Raw genomic sequence first — 17,823 nt, forward strand, 5'->3', positions numbered from 1 at the left:
TAGAGATTAATCGGACCTAGGGGAGGGAAGCTATGACACCTAAAAGGAAGGGCTACATCTGTTCCTACAGGGAGACTGGCTTAGAGGCCCATGGATTCCCAACTCTACCAAAGATTTCTATAACCCAGCATGACGAGGAAGTGGCAGAGAGCTACAGAAGCCTACAAAAACAATGGCAGCCTCAGCAATAACAGTCAACTCTTGGCATACGTGGGTTTGTGGACTGTGATTCATGCACTCTCCAGAAGATAATGTTGGCCTGGAAAGACTAGACAAGAGTAACACTCAGATGTAGAAGTACATACCTAAAATCCATAAGCTTAAAAGTCTGAGGTGCTAAGGTGCTCAGCCACCCAAAAAAAAAAGTGAGGAGGGAGAAAGATCAGCTGCTTTGGGTCTCTGCCTATATACTTGCACCAATCTCCTTTTGATAGAATACAGGAAAAGGATAAAAGATGAGAAATTTTTTGTAGTTATTAACAGGTGATACGAAGAGGAGGCAATAAAACATGAATTTTATGACAAACTTTGGTGCTTAGGTCAGACTCTCTACTTCTGTCTCAAGAGCCAAACAGGAGGCCTCAGTCACAGAGAGGTGCCCCGTAGACAAGCTAAAACACTTTCTGATTTGGGGTTTGAATAGCTACTGAGTTAAAATACCTCTCTGTTGTCTCCCATCACATTGGCCTTACAGAATTATAGTAAAGAGAACATGCGATTTTCCAAATTATAAGGCACCCGTGGTTCATCTCTAGGACTTCAAAGAAAGCACAGCCACAACTGGTGCCATGATTACAGTGGCAGTGAGTCAAGGACAATGAGCTAGAAGGATTTACCTAACAGTTCTGAGAAAGTCATTTTATCTGGGAAAAAAAAAGCACTCAGCATGATGCAGTAGAGTTCACAGACTCAGGGATTTGGAATTGGAAGAGATCTTAGAAGCAATCTAGAAAAACTTCATCTTCAGAAGACAAAAGCCTACTGACCATGTTGGCATTGCCTTAAATAAACTGAGTTTGAGCCCAAATTTGATATTAGTACCTAAAAATATATAAACTACACAGTTTTAAACATTAGAATATATTATATAGAATTTATTTTCACACAGTCCTTTTCAGCTGTATCTCTGAATGCAGCTTGGAAAACTAAAAGGATGTCTTCTGTTCAGCAGTAGTTTACCTCCTAACTAGTTTCCCTTTCACTTATTGTCTATCATTAAGAATCATTTTATTTATTTTTTTAAGAATCATTTTATTTCAAATGCTGCTAACTTTTTTTTTTTTTGGCTGTGTTGGGTCTTCGTTGCTGCACATGGGCTTTCTCTAGTTGTGGTGAGCGGGGGCTACTCTTCATTGTGGTGCGCGGGCTTCTCATTGTGTTGGCTTCTCTTGTTGTGGAGCACGGGCTCTAGGCACACGGGCTTCAGTAGTTGCAGGCATGGGCTCGGTAGTTGTGGCTTGCGGGCTCTAGAGCGCAGGCTCAGTAGTTGTGGTGCTTAGTTGCTCTGCGGCATGTGGGATCTCCCTGGACCAATGTCCCCTGCATTGGCAGGTGGATTCTTAACCACTGTGCCACCAGGGAAGTCCGCTGCTAACTTTTTTTTGAGTGGGGAGCCACTAACTTTTTTTTTATTAAGATATAATTGACACATAACATATTTGTTTCAGATGTACAACATAATGATTTGATATTTGTATATACTGCAAAATGATCACCACAATAAGTCTAGTTAACATCCATCGCCACAGTTACAATTTTTTTCTTGTGATTAGAACTTTTAAGGTCTACTCTTTTAGCAACTTTCAAATATATGATACAGAATCATTAACTATAGTCACCATGCTGTACATTACAGCCCCAGTGACTTGCTTATTTTATAATTGGAAGTTTGTACCTTTTGAAACCTTCAACCACTCCCCATGCCACTGCCTCTGGCAACCACCAATCTGTTCTCTGAATCAATGAGTTTGGTGTGGTTTTTTTGGCGGGGGGATAGATTCCACGTATAGCAGACCTTTCAGTATTTGTCTTTCTCTGTCACTTAGCATAATGCTGTTAAGGTCCATCCATGTCATCACAAATGGCAAGATTTCCTTCTTTTTATATATGCCACGACTTCTTTATCCATTTATCCATCAATCAACTCTTAGGTTCCTTCCATGTCTTGGCTATTGTAAATAATCCTGCAATGAACAAGGGGGTGCAGATACCTTTTCAAGGTAGTTTTTTTGTTTCCTTCAAATAAATATCCAGAAGTGGAATTTGTTGGATCATATGCCACAAGTTTTTTTAAATGTTCAGTTTTATGGGTGGCTTTAACCTTAAATAAATTTGGAGATCTCTTAATTTAGGCACTTAATATTCAATTTTCTAGAACATTCTGTGTAACTGTTATGCCATCATCACATTTATTTTAATTATCCAAACATGTTGAATTTCAAGAATTTTTTCTTATATGTCATTCACAGAATTTTAATTTTGATACAGTCATATAATTCTCTAATCTATTTCATCAAACCAGTATTTTGTTTTTGCCTAATAAATGCACAACATGAAAGATACAAAGAACATACGTCCTGTACTCAAGTTGCTTTTCTAAGTGAGCTAACACTCAGATATAGTACTTTTAAATGATAATATCAGATAAATTGTAGTCTAGAGTGATTGTACAGCAAACTGGGACAAGGAGTCTAGATCTGAAGTGTGGAATCCCCCAGACTGCTGTGACTGGTGACCTGGTAGCTGGAGCTGCACACAGGTGACCTTCACCTGTTTTGAGGTCCATAGAGGGGTTTCTATAGTAGGTACAAATCAGAGTGTCTGCCCACCTCACAATTAGATCCTCATTGGTTATATCTGTACTACACCACATTTTCAGGTTATGGTCTCTATCTCCTCTATTTAGAATGGTTGGATTTGCAGCAAGAAAGACAAGTCTGGGAGTGGCTAATATCTTCCCAAGCCTGGTAGGCATCACAGTTGAAAAATCAAGAAACATTCGTTCAGTTAGAACACACCCTCACGCCATGCACAAAAATAAACTCAAAATGGCTTAAAGACTTAAACATGAGACATGACACCATAAAACTCCTAGAAGAGAGCATAGGCAAAACATTCTGTGACATAAATCGTACCAATGTTTTCTTAGGTCAGTCACCCAAGGCAATAGAAATAAAAACAAAAATAGGCAAATGGGACCTAATCAAACTTACAAGATTTTGCACAGCAGAGGAAACCATAAACAAAATGAAAAGACAACCTATGGAATGGAAGAGAATATTTGCAAATGATGCGACTGACAGGGCTTAATTTCCAAAATATACAAACAACTCATACAACTCAACAACAACCACAAAAAAACCCAACTGAAAAATGGGCAGAAGAACTTAATAGACATTTCTTCAGAGAAGACATACAGATGGCCAGTAGGCTCATGAAAAGATGCTCAACATTGCTAATTATTAGAGAAATGCAAATCAAAACTACAATGAGGTATCACCTCATCCCGGTCAGAATGGCCATCATTAAAAATTCTACAAACAATAAATGCTGGGACTTCCCTGGTGGTGCAGTGGTTGGGAATCAGCCTGCCAATGCAGGGGACATCGGTTCGAGCCCTGGTCCAGGAAGATCCCACATGCCGCGGAGCAATTAAGCCTGTGTGCCACAACTACTGAGCCTGCTCTCTAGAGCCCGCGAGCCACAACTACTGAAGCCCATGCACCCTAGAGCCCATGCCTCCCAACAGGGGAGGCCACCACAATGAGAAGCCCGCACACTGCAACGAGGAGTGGCCCCTGCTCACCACAACTAGAGAAAGCCCACCACAGCAACGAAGACCCAACACAGCCAAAATAAATAAATAAATTAATTAATTAAAAAATAAAACAGTAAATGCTGGAGAGGGTGTGGAGAAAAGGGAACCCTCCTACACTGTTGGTGGGAATGTAAGTTGGTGCAGCCACTATGGAGAGCAGTATGGAGGTTCTTCAGAAAACTAAAAATAGAATTACCATATGACCCAGCAATCCCACTCCTGGGAATATACCTGGACAAAACTATAATTCAAAAAGATACATGCACCCCTATGTTCATAGCAGCACTATTTACAATAGCCAAAACATGGAAACAAATGTCCATTGACAGATGAATGGATAAAGAAGATGTGGTACATATATACAATGGAATACTACTCAGCCATAAAAAGAACAAAATAATGCCATTTTCAGCAACATTGATGCAACTAAAGATTATCATACTAAGTGAAGTAAGTCAGAAAGAGAAAGACAAATACCATATGATATCACCTATATGTGGAATCTAAAATATGGCACAAATGAACCTATCTACAAAACAGAAACAGACTCATAGACACAGAGAACAGATTTGTAGTTGCCAAGGGGGAGGGGGGAGGGAGAGGGATGGACGGGGAGTTTGGGATTAGCAGATACAAACTATTGCATTTAGAATGGATAAACAACAAGGTCCTAATGAATAGCACAGGGAACTACATTCAATATCCTGTGATAAACCACAATAGAAAAGAATATTAAAAAAGAATGTCTATATGTGTACAACCGAGTCACTTTGCTCTACAGCAGAGATGGGCACAGCATTGTCAATCAACTACACTTCAATAAAAAAAAGAAAGAAGAAACATTCAACTTTTAAGTTTTGGAGCCAGGGGAATAAAACACCTGTGTTGTTTAAATCCTCTGCTGAGACACTGCCCCATACTCTTTTAAAGGAGAAAGATTAGGGTCTTTCTAGTTACCAAGTCCCTCTTACTTGGCACATGACAATGTACATGTCATCCTGTATATTCAGAGGGCAAATGCTGAATACATGTGTATGATAAGGCCCTGAAGTAGTTTATGTGGATGATAATATATAGTGCCTTTTCATTCCTTTTTGAGGATGCTCTTAACATTCATAATAACCAGAATTCACCCTTTTTTTTAACATTTAGGCAGATTTGGAGACAGAAGCATATGGTGTGATTTTTCTTGTAGCCTGTCTCATTTTTGAGATTTTTCTACCAATATATGAGTAAACACCAAACAAGTTTTAGAGATAGCATTCGAAAGAGAAAGAGATTGTCATCTCACATATGCAATAACCTTAATTACAATGGCTAACCTTTATTAATCATTTACTATGAAATAGGCACTGTACTAAGTAATTCATTATCTCAATCCTCACAACCATTCTATAAATGTTACTATTTTTTAAACTTTTAAATGAAGTATAAAAAAACAGTGTCTCTATTTTTATCCTAATTTTACAAAGGAGAGAATTAAATAAATGCCAGCAAGTTGAAAGAGCTCCCTCAGGGCTATGCAGCGTGGTTCTGTAATCCCAAAGCAGGTGCTCTTCATGCCAGGCTGTATGCTTTCATTTTCGTCCACACCTTCTGTATTGCTTTCTTAGGGTTGCTGTAAGAAATCAACACAAATTTGGTGAATTGAAACCAGAAATTTATTCTCTTGCAGTTTTGGAGATCAAAGTCTAAAATCAAGCTGTTAGCAGTTACACTCCCTCTGAAGGCCCCAGATAAAAATCTGTCCTCATCTCTTTCAGCTCTGGCTCCAGACCTTCCTTGCCTGATCTTCCAGATCAGCTCTGGCTGCATAACTCCAATCTCAGCCTCTGCTTCATGTGGCCTTCTCCTTTTCTGTCTCACATAAAGACACTTGTCATTGGATTTAGCGTCAACCGGGGTAGTCCAGAATTATCTCATTTCAAGATCTTTTTTTTTCTCTCCAAGATTCTTAACTACATCTGCAAAGACCCTTTGCCAATAAGGTCACGTTCACAGGTTCCGGGGGCTAAGATGTGGACATACCTTTGCGGGGAACCACTATTTAACCCACTGTACGTTCCTAATGAGACCTCCGAGGGTTGTAGTTGTCACTTATACAGTGTTCAGGGCTTCACAGACTCACAGAAAACTAGACAGGGAGTGCATCCCAGAGATCACCTCCTCATTTTCAGCAGGATGAACGTAGAGGCACCCAAAGGAGAGGTGCCTCTCGCTCAAGGTAACACAGCAAGTGCATCGCAGATTCAAGCCCCCACTTAAAGTCCCTGATACCCTATCCAAAGGCCACTTCACATGACCAGGGAATGACTAATATATGTCATTGCGTGGTTAATAGTGTTTTTCATCTGTCGAAGAATCATGATAATAATAATTATCCGTATGTCTCTGTGACAAATTTCTCTCAGATCTCAGGGCCAGGAAAAACTTTTCTTTTTTCACAGCTGGACTAAGCTTCACATAGCTATGAAAGCTACATAATTATATCTATCTGTGGCCAACTGCTATATGTACGGTATTGTGTCTGAATCTTAGAACTGGACCGATTTCCTCCTCTCTAGGCCAAATAAATTACTTCTCCTCAGATAGCTTTTGTATTAGACATTTCAGTTGCAGCTTCCAGATACAAGATATCAAACACTGAAGTGAACCATGAGGTAGACCACTCTGGGGAAGTTATGGAATACGGGGGCTCGGAGTCTTTACCTCCCTCTCACCTTCAGGGAAGGTGTGCAGGGTTGTGGAGAGGGTCTGTGAGGAGGACTCCCTTTGGAAAGGCTTGTGGGGGGCACTTTCAGTCCTGCGTCCCTCCCCCAGTGTCTGTCCCTCACCTGAAGCCTGGAGAGTAGGGCTCGGCTATGTCTGCCCTGTGTGGGAATGATTGAGTGCACTGGCATCTACTAAACACCTGGGAAGTCTAAGAGGTGACACCCAGAATGAAGGAGAATTGCTGCTGCATGGGGACTGGCCTGCATCCCCCAAGCTGGTGGGCGCTGGGGAAGCATGAGTGCTCCCCAAGGATCACATGAGCAGCGTGGGTTTCCCTAAGGCCCTGCCCAAATGAACCAACTAGAGGGGAAAGCAAGCTTCAGTGGAGAAACCCTGAAAGTGTCCCAGCCCCCCTACAGGCTGCAGAAAGAGTGAACAAGGAGCTGAAGGGAGCATATCCATCAGCCCAAGCAAACTCAGGTGAGACGTCCCCAAGGATAGACTCCAGAGAACCTGTGAAAGAACCCCAAAGTGCACAAAGAGCCTCAGGAGAAAAGAATCAGCTTCAAACATCACCCAGGCCCAGGGAATGCCATCCAGGCTCCCAGAGCATCAGTCAAGTGAGAACTTTCTTCTCCACCTTCTGCCCCAGTGCAGGAGGGACTAGAGACAGGAGAGACTGAAGTAGTTGGGATGGGGGGGCGGGGAGGAAGCACTCAGAAATGAGCCAACCTTGTACCTTCCCCAGGAGTCAGCAACCCTTCTGTAGCTGGCCTTACCTCCCTGGCTGAGCGTGAGGGAGTGGCTGCAGTTTCAAGTGAAGTTAGAAGCTTAGACAGTGGGACTAATTTCTGAAATGAGACTGTATTTTGCAATTTGAAGGAGCCTCAGGGCTTTGTTGTGTTCCCCAGCAGTGACCAGAAAAGTCAAGCCTCCTGGCATATTCATGCAGGATCAGGGGAAGAACTTTCCCCATGGAGTACATTTTAAAGGAATCACTGAAGAACAGAATTAAAGTTGCTCTGGAGCTGATATGTTCTTATTCAAATTACCAATTATATTGCGTCGAAAACAAAAGTCCCAATCTCCACTGCCTGTCATGAACAATTGGAGATCTATTACTCTTAAACAAAAAGATGTTTGTTATGTGGCACAGTGTTGGCAGAGATGGGTCCCAGCTTGTGACGGCTTAAGCAGACGGCCACTGTTCACCATTGCCTCCCTCATTTCACGGACCCTGTCTTCTGATTGCCCTCTCCCAGCAGGAATAGCGTCTATTCACGTTCCCATGTAGAGCAGGTTAGCCGTTTCTTATTAAGAAGCTTCTGACTTCCCTACTCACAGGGTCAAGTTATTTTTCCTAAAACGAGTAAAACTTTCTTTCTCTACGAGCAATTCTGGCATACACTGAAGAGACATTATGTTTTTCATTCCACATCCATTTTATAGCAATCAAAATGAGTTGTGCATTTATAAAGATAACCTGCTGTGTGCATTTAGAAAGATAATCTTTTAGGCAAAAATTATGTAGCTGTCAAAACCATGAAATTCACATGTGTGGTGAGACTTTGCTTGACTAAAGTTCAATGCTTCTGGTTCCTAGCAGTTATTAGGGAGTCATAAGCTTCAAATTCACTCACAACTTCTGAGCTCTTGTTCACAAAGTTTACTCAGTCCAGTTGTAAGATTGACAAAAGTAGGTAGTGCCAGGTTAGTGGCCTGTTACCAACAATAATTTATTTGATGACATTTCCAACAAGACAAGGGTCCATGTTTCATAAAGCTGGGAAGCTTTCTATTATTTAAAATTATTCAGGGAATTCCCAGGTGGCGCAGTGGTTAAGAATCTGCCTGCCAATGTAGGGGACACGGGTTCGAGCCCTGGTCCAGGAAGATCCCACATGCCGCAGAGCAACTAAGCCCATGCGCCACAACTACTGAGCCCGTGTGCCGCAACTACTGAGCCCACGCACCTAGAGCCCCTGCTCCGCAGCAAGAGAAGCCACCGCAATGAGAAGCCCGTGCACCACAATGAAGAGTAGCCCCCGCTCGCCGCAATTAGAGAAAGCCTGCATGCAGCAATGAAGACCCAACGCAGCCAATAAATAAATAAATAAAATTTTTAAAAATTTAAAAAATAAAATTATTCAGCTGAAGAATATTCTGCTCAGTCAGAAATGATTGACAGTGTTATTTTTATAAGTCTAGTGATCCTAGATTATGAAGAATCATTTGCAATTGACAAGAGAGTTACCATGGGAAAAAAATTACCTACTGAAACAGTTCCTAGTTCACATTGGAATATTCCAGAATATTTTGAATTTTCTCAAACGTTATTATAACTTTCAAAATATTTTCTCAGCAAAATATTTTTCACTTCATTTTTTAAAAATATTACATAGTTATTGATATATTCCCCACACTTTACATTTCATACCTGTGACTCATTTATTTTGCAACTGGCAGTTTGTAACTCTTAAATCTCTCTCACTTATTTCTATCCTCTCCCCTCTGGCATCTACCAGTTTGTTCTCTGTTTCTATTTTGTTATATGTGTTCATTTGTTTTGTTTTTTAGATTCCACATGTAAGTGAAACCATACAGCATTTGTCTTTCTCTGATTTATTTCACTCAGCATAATATCCTCTAGGTCCCACCATGTTGTTGCAAATGCCAAGGTTTCATTCTTTTTATGGCTAATATTCCATTGTATATACATGCCACATCTTCTCTATCCATTCACCTATTGATGGGCACTTAGGTTGCTTCCATGTCTTGGCTATTGTAAGTAAGGCTGCAATGAATATTGGGGCGCATGTATCTTTTCAAATTAGTGTTTTCATTTTCTACTGATAGTACCCAGGAGTGGAATTGCTGGATCATATGGTAGTTCTATTAATTTTTTGAGGATTCTCCATACTGTTTTCCATAGAGGCTGAACCAATCTACATTCCCACCAACAGTGCCCAAGTGTTCCCTTTTCTCCACATCCTTGCCAATACTTGTTGCCTTTTTGATAATAGCCATAGTGACAGTGTGAGGTGGTATCTCATTGCTGTTTTGATTTGCATTTCCCCGAGGATTAGTGATGTTGAACATCTTTTCATGTGCCTGTTGGTCATCTGTATGCCTTCTTAGGAAAAAATGTTTATTCAGATCTTCTGCCCTTTTTTTTTTTTTTTTTTTTGCGGTACGCAGGCCTCTCACTGCTGTGGCCTCTCCTGTTGCGGAGCACAGGCTCCGGACGCACAGGCTCAGAGGCCATGGCTCACGGGCCCAGCCGCTCCGCGGCATGTGGAATCCTCCCGGACAGGGGGACGAACCTGTGTCCCCTGCATCGGCAGGCGGACTCCCAACCACTGCGCCACCAGGGAAGCCCCCTTCTGCCCATTTTTAAATCAAGTTTTTTATTTTTAATATTGAGTTTATGAGTTCTTTGTATGTTTTGGATATATCCGTACTGATATAAAACAATCGAATAATTAAGTAAATAGAAGAGAAGCACTAGTTCTTCAATACTGTAGAATTCCAACTCATAAATGGAGTAGGAATGACGGAAAAAGAAAATCACCATTTGGCAAACACCACAGGAAAAATTGCTGCAGGCAAAAGCCATCGAGGTCTGCTAAAATTCAAGTGGAAATATGATGAGAAAGAGGATATTTTTCCAGTCTGAAAGTAAATTTACAATGGAGAAATCTAGTGGACATCATTAACCAAGTGATCAAAGTTAACATCACCAGTAATGAGACATAGCAACATGATGGCCCTCAGGATGCAATCCACTGAGAAGGGCACAGCATCACTCTGTGTTAATCTTGCCAAAAAGAGAAAACTTCAGACAAACTCAAATTGACAGACAATATGCATAATAACTCTACTGTACTTTTCAAAAGTCAAGGTTATAAGGAAAGACTGAGGAACAGTTAGAGAAGGCAGGACGAAAGCAATGTGGGATCCTGGGACAAAAAGAGAACAGTCGTGGGAAGAATGGGGAAACTTGAATAAGGGCTTTAGTTAATAGTTAATACCCACATTAATTTCCTGTTTTCTTTTTTTTAATAGATTTTATTTATTTATTGGCTGTGTTGGGTCTTCGTCGCTGCACGTGGGCTTCCTCTAGTTGCAGCGAGCGGAGGCTCCTCTTTGTTGCGGTGCACAGGCTTCTCATTGCGGTGGCCTCTCTTTGTTATGGAGCATGGGCTCTAGGCATGTGGGCTCAGTTGTTGTGGCTCGCAGGCTCAGTAGTTGTGGCTCATGGGCTCTAGAGTGCAGGCTCAGTAGTTGTGTCTCAGGGGCTTAGCTGCTCTGTGGCACGTGGGATCTTCTAGGACCAGGGCTCGAACCTGTGTCCCCTGCATTGGCAGGCAGATTCCCAACCACTGTGCCACCAGGGAAGCCCCAGTTTCCTGGTTTTGATCATTATACCATGGTCATGCAAATATATTAACATTAGGAGAAGAAGCTGGGTAAAGGATATACGGACACTTTAAAAACTACATTTGCAACTTGTCTGTAAGTCTAAAATTAACTCAAAAATAAAAAGTTAGGGACTTCCCTGGCGGTCCAGCGGTTAAGACTCCGTGCTTTCACTGCAGGGGGCACAGGTTCAACACCTGGTTGGGGAACTAAGATCGTACATGCTGTGCAGCATGGCCAAAAAATAAAATAAAATAAGATAAAAAGTTTAAAATATGTCAACATCATGAAAAACAAAGACTGAGAAACTGTTTCCGATTGGAGGAGACTAAGAAGACAGGACAACTTAATATTCCTTATCTTGATTGTGGTGCTAGTTTCATAGGTGCATACATGTTAAAACTTATCAAACTGTATCCTTTAAATATGTGCAGTTTATTGTATGTTAATTATGAATCAGTAAAGCTCTAAAAAAAGGATAAAGGAAATAGATGGAAGCAAGGGCAATTCATAATTAAGTACAGAATGAGTGAATTCATGAGTTGTGCTTTTGTTTTCCCTCCTAATGCTAATATAAATGAAAACTCTCACTTGTGCTAGAAGAATAGATTTGTGACCCAGGCCTACCCAAGCTGAGCATTCCATCCTCTGTCACTTAGATCACACTAATTAGTTCAAGTACAGGCCCACAATCCAAGTCACTTCAATCAGAATCCTCCCCAGGACTTCCCTGGTGGCACAGTGGTTAAGAATCTGCCTGTCAATTCAGGGGACACGGGTTCGAGCCCTGGTCCAGGAAGATCCCACATGCCGCGGAGCAACTAAGCCTGTGCACCACAGCTACTGAGCCTGCATTCTAGAGCCCGCGATCCACAACTACTGAAACCTGCGTGCCTAGAGCCCGTGCTCTGCAACAAAGAGAAGCCGCCACAATGAGAAGCCTGTGCACTGCAATGAAGAGTAGTTCCTGCTCTCGCAACTAGAGAAAGCCCGTGAGCAGCAACAAAGACCCAACGCAGCCAAAAATAAATAAATAAATAAATTTATTAAAAAAGAAGAATCCTCCCCAGACTTTGTCCCTTGTGCCAGAGCTATAAGAAAAAAAATCCTATCCATCACCCCACGACTGGTGTGATATGAGTCTTGAGCTACATGCAGCCCTCTCTGCCTCTATTGGAGATAGTCCATAAGAAATGAAATCTATACAGAAGAAAGTAGAATGGGAAGATGGGGAGACAGAAGGAATGACATTATTTGAATCTTTGGATCCAGCTGTTCTTGAACTGCATCTATCTGTCTGTCAGTCAGTTACAAAACCCAACCATTTTACTTTTTTTTCCCCCCTGAGCTGGTCTGAGTAGAGTTCCTGTCACTTGCAACCAAATGAATCCTGAGCACAAAATAACTCTAAAATCAGTGGGGTAACAAATGTCATAAATAATCTTCCTTATCCTTGAATACCAACCGTGTCCAAAACACAATATAAGAAACTAGAACTGTTTAAAAGAAAACTGTTAAGCCATGATTATTACAATGTAGCTAAGTAGTCCACAAACAATTTGTTGGGGGTTATCAGATCCTGGGCCATGAACTAGACCTGACTAATGAATGGAACAGTCAACTTCTACATTCTTCCAATTATCCAGAGTTTATGATCTATTGCCAGTCCTCCTCTAAGTCCTGGAGAACTTAAAGAGAACTCAAATTCAGGATCTTATCATGAAGTAAGTTTTCCTTTTGTTCTCACTCTAGCAACTTATGCCTGTGATTAGGCCCATGAGAATTTTTTTTTTTTTTACCCTGAAGCCCCGGCTTGATAACACATCAGGGTTACAGTTTAGCAGAGAAATTCTGCTTCCTACGTGCTGACTCCCCTTGAGCTTCCATCCTGTGGCAGACACCCTGCTACTCTCCCTCCTGGTACCAACGCTCAGCCTGCCTGGATCTGCATTTATTGCCCATTTCTAGTCTCACTGCCATGACACCCAGATGGGATTCTAAATAAATTAGGAATTATTTTGGTTGCAAGTAAGAGAAAACAGCTCTCAAGTAAGGATAAACAAGTGTTAGACAAATAAGGGTTTCGTTTTCTCACATAACCGGAAATCTGAGGTGAGGGGTCATCCCCTGTGTTCGTTCAGCAGCTCAGGGATATCAGTACCGGCACCTCTCTCAGCAGTCCTCTCAGCCTCTCCCTCCTGGTGGCAGGAAGGTGCCTTAGGCTCCAGACATAATGTCTGCCTGCATTTTAGAAAAGGAAGAAGGGAGGAAGGAAGGTGCCAGCCATGGCTGTTCTTTTTATTAGGAGAGAAAAGCTCTTCCAGAAACTCCTCAGCGTTCTTCTATGCATGTCTTCTTAGCCAGAATTACCTCAAGGGGGCTGGGATGGGCCCCAATAGCCCTGCCAAAGTTGAGTTTTTTAAAAAATATATTAAAAAATATATATTCTACAAATGCAATGAATAACAGTGATTCTCGAAAGAAGGCTATTTACTCTATGAATGAGATGTTATCTGAACTTCTGATAAAGAAACTAAATATGTTATGAAACAAATGTTACTTATAATACAACTTTGAGAACGTCAGTTTGAAGGAGGTGGAAATACGAAGAGCAAAGTCAGCTTTAGTCCCTGCTTGAACTGGATCTGTGTAGGATAACTGTCTGGTGTTACAACTACATTGATAGCTCTGAACGTTACTAAAATGCCTGTCTTTGTTAGCAGTCAACCCTGACCTGTGTCCCAATGAGGGGAAGTCCGTCTGTGGGCTGTGGAGTGAAACCCCCAGCTAGAAGGGCAGTCTGTGTGCCCACACGGCCACATTCATCACAAGTTTCTGTCGGAAGCTTGTTAAAATAAACTTGATACCAGACAGGTTAGTTCAGTTCAGTTTCAGAAAACACACTTGCAAGGCATCATCTATATCTGTTGCGTATCAACATGGTAAAGTTAAATTTTATTTCAATTTCATCATTACAATAAAGCTGTTTTATGCTTTTTCCCTTTTCAAGTGAGAAACTAATCTCTAGGTTCATGAACAGTTGAAGACTAAAGTATGAAATAAATCTGCTTTCTAAAAATATTCACAAATGTAATACAACTCCCTATTTTTTAAAAAATGGGTACAGAAATGGAGAAAGTGGAAAATGTAATAATCTCACCTTTTAGAGTAGCCACTATTAACAATGTGGTAAGTTGTAATGTAACAATGTAAAAAGTTCCCTCTACTTTCAAACTTCAACAAATATGGGGTGGGGGGGCTTCCCTGGTGGCGCAGTGGTTGAGAGTCTGCCTGCCGATGCAGGGGACACGGGTTCGTGCCCCGGTCCGGGAAGATCCCACATGCCGCGGAGCGGCTGGGCCTGTGAGCCATGGCCGCTGGGCCTGCGCGTCCGGAGCCTGTGCTCCGCAACGGGAGAGGCCACAGCAGCGAGAGGTCCGCGTACCGCAAAACAAAAACAAAAACAAAAACACACAAATATGGGGGAAAGTTGCATCAGAGTAAAAACGTCATTGTCCCTCCCAGTCACCAAGGGATGAAGTTAGTGGACACCTGCATAGTAATGTCACCTTGGACTTAATGAACACATGACCTTGTTAAAAGGCTTTTGAATCCTTCTTATTCATAAGTGGAGCTGCTTCCGTATTCTCCCAGTGTTCTATGTATTTGCTAACATCTGATGGATTGTGAACGTTGTCTTTATCACATTCTCCTCAAGGACAGATAATGTGTAACGGAGTACTACTTCCTAGAAGACATGCAGTGTAGACGTCAGTGGCGTGTGAAAACACCCCCACCTCATCCCTTGAATTTCATGTATTTCTTTGTTTGTTTATCCATCCCTTGAGTTTTAAAATGCAATTCCTTTAAACCACCTCTCACCCTCAATTTCTAACACCTGAGAGTCTCAAGGGTTCCCCTGAGATTTCTGAAACCTTCCATGGATTTAAAGTCCTCTTGGCCCATGGGTGATGTCTCTATTTCACCCTAATTTCATCCCAAAATGCAGAGCTCAACCTCATTTCCAGTTTCCACAAGAAATCTCTTCACCCCAAACATGTTATATTTGAAAGGTCTTTAGCAGACTTTGGAGGATTGCATCACACAGCACCCAGGCTTTCACCATCTCCTTTGTCTCCCTCTTCTCTCCTTTCCTCCTGATCTCCCTTCCCCCAGCCCCACATTCTTCCTCTTCAGTTAACCAGGCAGTCTCTGGTTTCTTGTAAGCTACTGGTTTCCAAAATTTGGTCTCCAAAACAGCAGCATCACACCACCCAGGAACGTGTTAGAAACACAAACTCTCAGGCCCTACCCCAGGTCTACCAAATCAGAAACTCTGGGGCAAGGGGCCCAGCAATCCAGGTGTTAACAAGCCCCCCAGGGGTTTTGACTCCTGCTAAAGTTTAAGAACTTCTGCACTCAGATCCAGGGTAAATTTACACAGAGATTTGTTTGCTTTTATAGCCACAGTACTTCTGAACCATGCCTGTGATAAAGGGAAGCCAGCAGTAAAAAGCATGAAGGTGACTGAGAAATAGCTCAAAGTATACATCCCCTTGAATGAATAGTCTCAGTTGCCTCAATACACGAAGAGCAAATTATTTTGGTTCTTTTTAGCTATGCGGACATCCCATCTCATTTCACAAAAGGTTTAAGGCAAACCATTATTCTTAATTCACAATTTAAAAACTGATTCTTGAGGAATCCATAAGGGAGGAAGGAAATCATCTGTGAAAACAAGTTTAAAAGTTGAATATCTAGTGACCCTATGATCCCCACCTTCTGGTGTTCACCCTCTTATATGATCCCCTCGCCTGAGTGTGGATAGGACCTGTGACTTGCTTCAAACCAATACATTATGGTAAAGGTGATGAATGTCACTCCCATGATTATGTTATGCTCATAAGATTCCATCTTGCTGGCTCTCTTGTCCTCACTCCCCTGCTGACTTTGAAGAAGCAAACACCCATGCTATGAACTGCCTGTGAAGGGACCCACATGGCAAGGATCTGCAGGTAGCCTGTAGGAGCTAAGGGCCTACAGCTTCAAGGAACAACAACCTGAGTGAGCCTCAAAGTGGACCCTTCCACAGTCAAACTTCAAGATGAGAATACAGCCTAACTAACACTTTGGTTGTAGTCTGGCGAGATCGGGAAGCAGAGAACCCAGCTAAACCAGGGCTAGACTGAGTCACAGAAACTGTGAGATAATAAATGTGTGTTGTTTTAAGCTACTAAAAAACAAAGTTGAACTAACTAGGAATATTCTATTTTTCAGTAATTCTACATGCAGAAGGATTTTTAAGCCCAATTATTCTCCCCTGCTCAATTTCCTAAAAACCTTAAGGCCCATGCTGTCCAAAAGAAGAAGAGATTAAAGAGGGAAATAAAAATGGAAAATACAGAAGATAAGTTTAATGGTAATATTTGAGACATAAAGGAAACAGAGCTTGCTAAGAAGGATTTTGTGAGAGGATTAACTATGGTCATTCTTGGTAGCCATGCTATGCTCAAAAGCCATAGCTTTCCAGGACCAGATGGCTTCACAGGCCAATTCTATCAAACATTTAGAGAAGAGCTAACACCTATGCTTCTCAAACTCTTCCAAAATATAGCAGATGGAGGAACACTCCAAAACTCATTCTACAAGGGCACCATTGCCCTGATACCAAAAGCAGAGAACGATGTCACAAAGAAAGAAAACTACAGGCCAATATCACTGATGAACATAGATGCAAAAATCCTCAACAAAATACTAGCAAACAGAATCCAAGAGCACATTAAAAGGATCATACACCATGATCAAGTGGGGCTTACCCCAGGAATGCAAGGATTCTTCAATATACGCAAATCAATCAATGGGATACACCATATTAACAAACTGAAGGATAAAAACCATATGATCAGAAAAAGCATTCGACAAAATTCAACACCCATTTAGGATAAAAATCCTCCAGAAAGTAGGCATAGAGGGAACTTACCTCAACATAATAAAGGCCATATATGACAAACCCACAGCCAACATCATTCTCAATGGTGAAAAACTGAAACCATTTCCACTAAGATCAGGAATAAGACAAGGTTGCCCATTCTCACTACTATTATTCAACATAGTTTTGGAAGTTTTAGCCACAGCAATCAGAGAAGAAAAAGAAATAAAAGGAATCCAAATTGGAAAAGAAGAAGTAAAGCTGTCACTATTTGCAGATAACATGATACTATACATAGAGAATCCTAAAGATGCTATCAGAAAATTCCTGGAGCTAATCAATGAATTTGGTAAAGTAGCAGGATACAAAATTAATGCACAGAAATCTCTTGCATTCCTATACACTAATGATGAAATATCTGAAAGAGAAATTAAGGAAACACTCCTATTTACCCTTGCAACAAAAAGAATAAAATACCTAGGAATAAACCTAAGGAGACAAAAGATCTGTTTGCAGAAAACTATAAGACACTGCTGAAAGAAACTAAAGATGATACAAATAGATGGAGAGATATACCATGTTCTTGGATTGGAAGAATAAACATTGTGAAAATGACTCTATGACCCAAAGCAATCTACAGATTCAATGCAATCCCTATCAAACTACCGCTGGCATTTTTCACAGAACTAGAACAAAAATTTTCACAATTTGTATGGAAACACAAAAGACCCTGAATAGCCAAAGCAATCTTGAGAATGAAAAACAGAGCTGGAGTAATCAGGCTCCCTGACTTCAGACTATACTACAAAGCTACAGTAATCAAGACAGTATGGTACTGCCACAAAAACAGAAATATAGATCAATGGAACAGGATAGAAAGCCCAGAGATAAACCCATGCACATATGGTCACCTTATCTTTGATAAAGAAGGCAGGAATGTACAGTG

The sequence above is a fragment of the Mesoplodon bidens genome (genome assembly GCF_964165515.1).
Source record: "Mesoplodon bidens genome assembly, chromosome: 5".
In the NCBI taxonomy this organism is placed as follows: domain Eukaryota; kingdom Metazoa; phylum Chordata; class Mammalia; order Artiodactyla; family Ziphiidae; genus Mesoplodon; species Mesoplodon bidens.